Genomic DNA, 7,500 nt, shown 5'->3' with positions numbered 1-7,500 from the left:
CGGTCTTCCATCCAAGTACTAACCAGGCCCGACCCTGCTTTACTTCCGAGTTCAGATCAGATCGGGCATTTCCAGGGTGGTATGGCCGTAAGCGAAAGAGGCTGTCAAGCGTTGGCTATTTAAATCAGCTGCCAAATGAAGCACTTCGAAAAGCTTACAGCACCTGGTATTCCCAGGCGGTCTCTCATCCAAGTACTAACCAGGCCCGACCCTGCTTTACTTCCGAGTTCAGATGAGATCGGGCATTTCCAGGGTGGTATGGCCGTAAGCGAAAGAGGCTGTCAAGCGTTGGCTATTTAAATCAGCTGCCAAATGAAGCACTTCGAAAAGCTTACAGCACCTGGTATTCCCAGGCGGTCTCCCATCCAAGTACTAACCAGGCCCGACCCTGCTTTACTTCCGAGTTCAGATGAGATCGGGCATTTCCAGGGTGGTATGGCCGTAAGCGAAAGAGGCTGTCAAGCGTTGGCTATTTAAATCAGCTGCCAAATGAAGCACTTCGAAAAGCTTACAGCACCTGGTATTCCCAGGCGGTCTCCCATCCAAGTACTAACCAGGCCCGACCCTGCTTTACTTCCAAGTTCAGATGAGATCGGGCATTTCCAGGGTGGTATGGCCGTAAGCGAAAGAGGCTGTCAAGCGTTGGCTATTTAAATCAGCTGCCAAATGAAGCACTTCGAAAAGCTTACAGCACCTGGTATTCCCAGGCGGTCTCCCATCCAAGTACTAACCAGGCCCGACCCTGCTTTACTTCCGAGTTCAGATGAGATCGGGCATTTCCAGGGTGGTATGGCCGTAAGCGAAAGAGGCTGTCAAGCGTTGGCTATTTAAATCAGCTGCCAAATGAAGCACTTCGAAAAGCTTACAGCACCTGGTATTCCCAGGCGGTCTCCCATCCAAGTACTAACCAGGCCCGAGCCTGCTTTACTTCCGAGTTCAGATGAGATCGGGCATTTCCAGGGTGGTATGGCCGTAAGCGAAAGAGGCTGTCAAGCGTTGGCTATTTAAATCAGCTGCCAAATGAAGCACTTCGAAAAGCTCACAGCACCTGGTATTCCCAGGCGGTCTCCCATCCAAGTACTAACCAGGCCCGACCCTGCTTTACTTCCGAGTTCAGATGAGATCGGGCATTTCCAGGGTGGTATGGCCGTAAGCGAAAGAGGCTGTCAAGCGTTGGCTATTTAAATCAGCTGCCAAATGAAGCACTTCGAAAAGCTTACAGCACCTGGTATTCCCAGGCGGTCTCCCATCCAAGTACTAACCAGGCCCGACCCTGCTTTACTTCCGAGTTCAGATGAGATCGGGCATTTCCAGGGTGGTATGGCCGTAAGCGAAAGAGGCTGTCAAGCGTTGGCTATTTAAATCAGCTGCCAAATGAAGCACTTCGAAAAGCTTACAGCACCTGGTATTCCCAGGCGGTCTCCCATCCAAGTACTAACCAGGCCCGACCCTGCTTTACTTCCGAGTTCAGATGAGATCGGGCATTTCCAGGGTGGTATGGCCGTAAGCGAAAGAGGCTGTCAAGCGTTGGCTATTTAAATCAGCTGCCAAATGAAGCACTTCGAAAAGCTTACAGCACCTGGTATTCCCAGGCGGTCTCCCATCCAAGTACTAACCAGGCCCGACCCTGCTTTACTTCCGAGTTCAGATGAGATCGGGCATTTCCAGGGTGGTATGGCCGTAAGCGAAAGAGGCTGTCAAGCGTTGGCTATTTAAATCAGCTGCCAAATGAAGCACTTCGAAAAGCTTACAGCACCTGGTATTCCCAGGCGGTCTCCCATCCAAGTACTAACCAGGCCCGACCCTGCTTTACTTCCGAGTTCAGATGAGATCGGGCATTTCCAGGGGGGTATGGCCGTAAGCGAAAGAGGCTGTCAAGCGTTGGCTATTTAAATCAGCTGCCAAATGAAGCACTTCGAAAAGCTTACAGCACCTGTTATTCCCAGGCGGTCTCCCATCCAAGTACTAACCAGGCCCGACCCTGCTTTACTTCCGAGTTCAGATGAGATCGGGCATTTCCAGGGTGGTACGGCCGTAAGCGAAAGAGGCTGTCAAGCGTTGGCTATTTAAATCAGCTGCCAAATGAAGCACTTCGAAAAGCTTACAGCACCTGGTATTCCCAGACGGTCTCCCATCCAAGTACTAACCAGGCCCGACCCTGCTTTACTTCCGAGTTCAGATGAGATCGGGCATTTCCAGGGTGGTATGGCCGTAAGCGAAAGAGGCTGTCAAGCGTTGGTTATTTAAATCAGCTGCCAAATGAAGCACTTCGAAAAGCTTACAGCACCTGGTATTCCCAGGCGGTCTCCCACCCAAATACTAACCAGGCCCGACCCTGCTTAACTTTCGAGTTCAGATGAGATCGGGCATTTCTTTTTTTTTTTTTTTTTTTTTTTTTTAATTCAAAAATCATCACATTACATTAACATTTAAATACTTCAAGAAATTTAACAAAACAAATACATTAAAATAAACATTCTTCATAAAATAACATCCTCTTTGGGCATTTTCCACTTAAATCCATTTAAAACATTATACACTTCATCATTAAACACATCATAAAATCTTGGTAACATATCTTCTCCTTTAAAATACCAGTACAGTCTTTCTATGTATCTTTCCATTTTTCGTTTTAGTACATTCCACACATTTAATACAACTTTTTCCTGTTTTGCTACATTTCTTCTTTCCCACACACATTTTTTAATCATCATTATAAGAAGATTTACAAACTTTTTGTTTTTGTTTTCCATATTCCATCCGAACATCACCAGAGTATTCCATTCCAATTGTTCTTCATCCCAATCTTTCAATAAATCTTTTAGCATTTTTTGGCATTTCTTGTAAAAACATTCTAATTCTTTACAGTATAAAAACAGGTGTAAAATTCCTTCATCTTCTTGAAAACATACCTTACATGTTGCATTTGGTTCTCTCTGTATCTTTGTTAAAATGCACTCAGTAAAAATTGCCTTGTGTCTTATAAAATATTCAAAACATTCCAATCTTGTTTCTATTATTTTCCCTCTAATGTTTTTCCATATATTTTCCTTTTTCACACTATTCAATCTTTGTACCCAAAAGTTATTTGCTATTGGTTCTTGAAATACACTATCTCTAAAATACACATAAAAGTCTTTCAGTAAACAATCTTTAAAATTACAAAGCTTTCCTTTTAAATAGACATGTATGATTTTTTCATTCCCACCTTCTTCCATATTTTCTATTCTTGTAATCCATTCTTTTGGTATGGCACCTTTGACCGTTTCAAGTTTATTTTCTATTTCCTTTACACTGTATTCCTCTTTAGCTTCTTCCATTAAGTCGACTATATATTGCTTAGGTAAAAATCCCTTTTTGAATTCATAAAGAACGTCCCTTATTCTTAAAATCCCTACATCCATCCATTTTTTAAAAAATAGTTCCTTCCCTTCTTTTAAAATACTTTTATTTAAAAACAAAGGTTGATTTAACAAGTTTTCTCTTCCCTTTACTTGGTAAAATACTCCGTCTAAAAATTTCCCCCATGCACTTAAAATTTCTTGATAAAACCCTGGTAACTTTTCCGTCATCCAGTTTTTTGTTTTTAACCAAAGAATGTCTTCTCCTAAGTTAAAATTGCCAACTTTGTTTAAAAAATATTTCATAACCTTTTTCCATTCTGTTGAGTTCTCCTCTTGTAAAAGCTTTTTAACTATTTTGACTCTAAGACAATTCTTCCTTTGTTTAATATCCATCAATCCTATCCCTCCTTCTTCTGTTGCTCCTATTATTGTATTGTACGCAATTCTTGGGGGTTTCCCCTCCCATAAAAAATCTTGAACACACTTTTTCAATCTCCCTTCTATCCAACATGGCATTTCTGTTACATATAATTTATACCATATCTTTGATGTCATTAAAACATTTAATATTAAGGCTTTACCCTTTAAGCAAAGTTCTCTCATCCTCCAAAAATTTAATCTTGATTCTATTCCTCTTATTAGATCATCCCACATCTTTTCTGTTGCTTTTCTTTCATTTTTACCAATTAAAATTCCTAACATTTTCAGTTCTTCTACTTCTCTAAATTGGAAACAATCTGTTAAAATATCTGCTTTACCAAACCTCATATATTGTGTTTTATTTTCATTTATTTTGCTTCCTGTACCCTTACAAAACTCCTGTACTTTTTTCATGGCTTCTTTTACACTCTTTTTCTCCTTCACTATTATTGTTGTATCATCAGCATACTGGTATATTTTTCCTTCATCCTCCTCTTCTTCTATTTTTATTCCTTTAATTTTAGTTTCTTGTTTTATTGCTAACCCTAAAGGTTCTGCGATTAGGGAATATAATAGTGCTGAAAGAGGACATCCTTGTCTAATCGATCTTGTAATTTTAAAACAATCTGTTAAAAAACCATTACATTTTACTTTTGTAAAAGCCCCTTTATATAAAATTTTAATCCAATTAATAAAATTCTCTCCAAATCCAAATGTTTTGAGTACATCAAATAAATAAGTATGTTCTACTCTGTCAAAATCTACACTAATTAAAAAACCATTCATCTTCTTTTCTTGTAAATAATCTATTGTGCTTTTAATACTCATTGTTACATCTGCTATATATCTCCCTTTTATTGCATATGCTTGATTTGATTTAATTAATTTAGGCATTACTTCCTTCAATCTATTCGCTAAAACTTTTGCTAAAATCTTTAAATCTGTATTCAACATTGTTATTGGTCTATAATTTTGTAATTCAGTTTTTGCTCCTTTTCTTTTATATATTAACTTCATTAATCCCATCCCCATTCTTTCATTCATCTCTTTACATTTAAAAATTTCTTTAAAAACTTCTTTAAGTATTCCTTTTAAAATATCTTTAAAAACAATATAAAACTCATTTCCTATTCCATCTATACCTGGACTTTTCTTTTTATTTAGTTGATTTATTGCAATTTCAGTCTCGTCTTCATCTATTTCTCTGTCACATTCTTTGTTGTCATCTTTTTCTAGTTTTACTTTTATATAATTTAGAATCTTCCTTTCTTTTTCTTCATCAATACCTTTTGCTTTAAATAGATCTTCATAAAAATGCTTGATTTCTTCTAGTATTTCTATGTTTCCTTTCGCAATTTTTCCATTTCTCCCTTTAATTTCCTTTAGTATTCCTGCTTTACCTCTTTGCTTCTCTAAATCAAAAAAGAATTTTGTGCATTTTTCCCCTTCTACTGTGTATTTAGATCTGCTCCTCAACATTGCCCCCTTATATTTGTCTTCTTCTAAATCTCGTAATTTTTGCTCTATTTCTTTGATTTTTTCAATATCTTTATTTTCCTTGTTTAATTCTTTTTCTAAGGATCTTTTAACTTCTTTTTCTGTATACTTTTTACATCTTTGTAGTACTGCGCAATATTTGATTGTGTATTTTCTTATTTGATATTTTGTGTTTTCCCACCATATCCTTTTATCTTCATCATACATTCTATTTTCTTTTTCATTCTCTATTATTTCTTTGACTTTTTGAACATAATCTTGATTTTTTAAAATGGTTGTGTTTAAAATCCAAGTCCCTGGTCCTTTTTGTATGTTTTCTATATTCACTTTAAAATGCAAGAGCTTATGATCACTAAAACTGTTCTCTTCATACTGTATGTTTTCTATAAAATTTTCAATATTTCTAGTACATAAAATAAAATCTATTCTCGTTTGACATATAAAATTCCCCACTATTTGTCTCCTTGAAAACTCTCTTTTTTCTCTATTCCTTTCCCTCCATATATCTATTAAACTATTTTCCTTTATTAACTCATTTAGTTCCTTTCTTCCTATATCCGATTTAAAAACCATTCCATCAGCCATATCTTGTTTTCTAAAAACAGTATTAAAATCTCCCATCATTATTATTTCTTTAAAACCTTTTAATACTTTATTTAAAACCTCAAAATATTCTTTTTTGTCTTTATCTTCTGTTGGTGCATGTATATTTGCAATTATTAATTCATGTCCTTCATAGTTCACCTCTATTACTAAACATTTTCCATAATTATCCCTATACACAATTCTTTTAAAGTTTAAAACATCTTTCCTTATTAAAAAAGCAACACCTCTTCCAGATTTACCATCACCATTATTATATATAAAATCCCCTTGCCACAACTTTTTAAAATCATCCATTGCATGTTCTTTCCAGTTTGTTTCCTGTAAACCTATCACTTCCTTGTGTTTACATTTCTCTCTTATTTTCTCAAATTTATCTTTTCCCATCAGTCCCCTTGCATTAAAAGACACACAGTTTAAAACCATTAAAATAAATAAAAATGAAATTAAAAACCTACATATCCTCATTGTCCTTCATCTCCTTCCAACACTCTCAACCAACAACTTCTTCCGTTAAAAGAGACAAAGATTAAAAGCATTTTAAAATAGATAAAATATTTTAAAAACATCATTTTTCTTCATCTTCTTCCAGTCCCCTTAACACTTCATACCTATTTACATATTTAGCTCTGTTCTTTGTTAAAACTTTTTTCTTTGCCATGTCCAAGTTTGGTTTTACCTTAAAAGTTCTTCTTCTTAAAAATCCTCTTTCCACTTTGTTCTTATCCACATTTTCCATCCTTGTTTCTTCATCATTTGCCATTCCTTCAGCTTGACCAGTCTTTCTTAGTTCCTCTTTTTCCACCGTGCTTAAAAAAGTTTTAAAACTGTCCGATATTTCCATTTGTGACCACTGTCCATCCTGTCCTGATAACTGTACTTCATTCTCTTCATTTTCGTTTTCTTCTTCCTTTTTTTCATTGTTATTCATTTCCTCCTCCATTGTCCTTTCTATTGCTTCATTATCTTCCCTATTGTTGTTTTCTTCATGCACCTGCCGGTCCTGATCTTCTCCTGATTCTTCGTCCTGATTCTTCCATCCAGCATTCACACTTGTTTAAAAAATTTTTACATTCCGGGCACCTGACAGTTATACAGTCTCTTGCAAAATGCCCCCTTTCCTCGCATTTGTAGCACTTGAATTCTGGACAGTCTTTCAGCATGTGCTCCGGGCTCATGCACAGCCTACAGGTCTTCACCTGATGACTGTGCATCACCCTGAAGTACTGCGTTCCTTCTGCTGTCTCCATTTTTGTGCTATATGGCAAGGATGCCACCTCTTTAGGGAACCTCACTTTAAGGAACCTTGTTCCGTCTTCTATGTCGGTACCCGGATAAAACCTTCGTTTAATTTTAGATATGGGACAAACTCCCCAAGTATCTAATTTCTCCAGAATTTCCTTATCTTCAAGATAGACCGGCAGGTGCATGAAGGAAACAACAAAATCCCTATTATGAAGCTTTTTAATTTCACAGTTCACCCCATTTATCATCAGTTTGTCAGTCAATTGTTCACATAATTCCTCTGTTTCCATTGTTAGTTCGTACTCCTTCCCTTGTCTTGGTCTTAAAGCCAGAATTTTTCCATGTCCACACTTTTCAATCACCGCTTTAATAATATCTTCTGCTCTCACTT

At 36.9% G+C, this 7,500-nt stretch overlaps 1 protein-coding gene and 13 non-coding genes across 18 annotated transcripts in view; all 14 read right to left on the bottom strand.

Annotated features, from left to right (window-relative positions):
- LOC137492651 (5S ribosomal RNA) overlaps positions 1 to 93 on the bottom strand; it is a 119-nt gene extending 26 nt beyond the window's left edge. Inside the window, exon 1 of the ribosomal RNA XR_015489477.1 lies at positions 1 to 93. This exon is cut by the window's left edge and continues 26 nt beyond it. This is a non-coding gene — a ribosomal RNA (5S ribosomal RNA).
- Positions 1 to 7,500, bottom strand: part of LOC103910528 (uncharacterized) — a 173,207-nt gene that overhangs the window by 39,516 nt on the left and 126,191 nt on the right. The window lies entirely within an intron of this gene.
- Positions 152 to 270, bottom strand: LOC137493323 (5S ribosomal RNA). Its single transcript, XR_015489220.1, has one exon. It is a non-coding gene; the product is annotated as a 5S ribosomal RNA (ribosomal RNA).
- Positions 329 to 447, bottom strand: LOC137493322 (5S ribosomal RNA). The gene has a single exon (XR_015486143.1). It is a non-coding gene; the product is annotated as a 5S ribosomal RNA (ribosomal RNA).
- LOC137493321 (5S ribosomal RNA) lies at positions 506 to 624 on the bottom strand. Its single transcript, XR_015488979.1, has one exon. It is a non-coding gene; the product is annotated as a 5S ribosomal RNA (ribosomal RNA).
- LOC137492650 (5S ribosomal RNA) lies at positions 683 to 801 on the bottom strand. The gene has a single exon (XR_015486142.1). It is a non-coding gene; the product is annotated as a 5S ribosomal RNA (ribosomal RNA).
- Positions 860 to 978, bottom strand: LOC137493320 (5S ribosomal RNA). Its single transcript, XR_015489086.1, has one exon. It is a non-coding gene; the product is annotated as a 5S ribosomal RNA (ribosomal RNA).
- On the bottom strand, positions 1,037 to 1,155 carry LOC137493319 (5S ribosomal RNA). The gene has a single exon (XR_015488653.1). It is a non-coding gene; the product is annotated as a 5S ribosomal RNA (ribosomal RNA).
- LOC137493318 (5S ribosomal RNA) lies at positions 1,214 to 1,332 on the bottom strand. The gene has a single exon (XR_015486141.1). It is a non-coding gene; the product is annotated as a 5S ribosomal RNA (ribosomal RNA).
- Positions 1,391 to 1,509, bottom strand: LOC137492648 (5S ribosomal RNA). Its single transcript, XR_015486140.1, has one exon. It is a non-coding gene; the product is annotated as a 5S ribosomal RNA (ribosomal RNA).
- Positions 1,568 to 1,686, bottom strand: LOC137493317 (5S ribosomal RNA). The gene has a single exon (XR_015486139.1). It is a non-coding gene; the product is annotated as a 5S ribosomal RNA (ribosomal RNA).
- On the bottom strand, positions 1,745 to 1,863 carry LOC137493315 (5S ribosomal RNA). Its single transcript, XR_015488582.1, has one exon. It is a non-coding gene; the product is annotated as a 5S ribosomal RNA (ribosomal RNA).
- Positions 1,922 to 2,040, bottom strand: LOC137493314 (5S ribosomal RNA). Its single transcript, XR_015489412.1, has one exon. It is a non-coding gene; the product is annotated as a 5S ribosomal RNA (ribosomal RNA).
- Positions 2,099 to 2,217, bottom strand: LOC137494037 (5S ribosomal RNA). The gene has a single exon (XR_015488193.1). It is a non-coding gene; the product is annotated as a 5S ribosomal RNA (ribosomal RNA).

The sequence above is a fragment of the Danio rerio genome, chromosome 4, assembly GCF_052040795.2.
Source record: "Danio rerio strain M-AB ecotype USA chromosome 4, GRCz13ab, whole genome shotgun sequence".
NCBI lineage: Eukaryota > Metazoa > Chordata > Actinopteri > Cypriniformes > Danionidae > Danio > Danio rerio.
The sequence above is the reverse complement of the archived record's forward strand: the minus strand, read 5'-3'. Positions and strand labels throughout refer to the sequence as shown.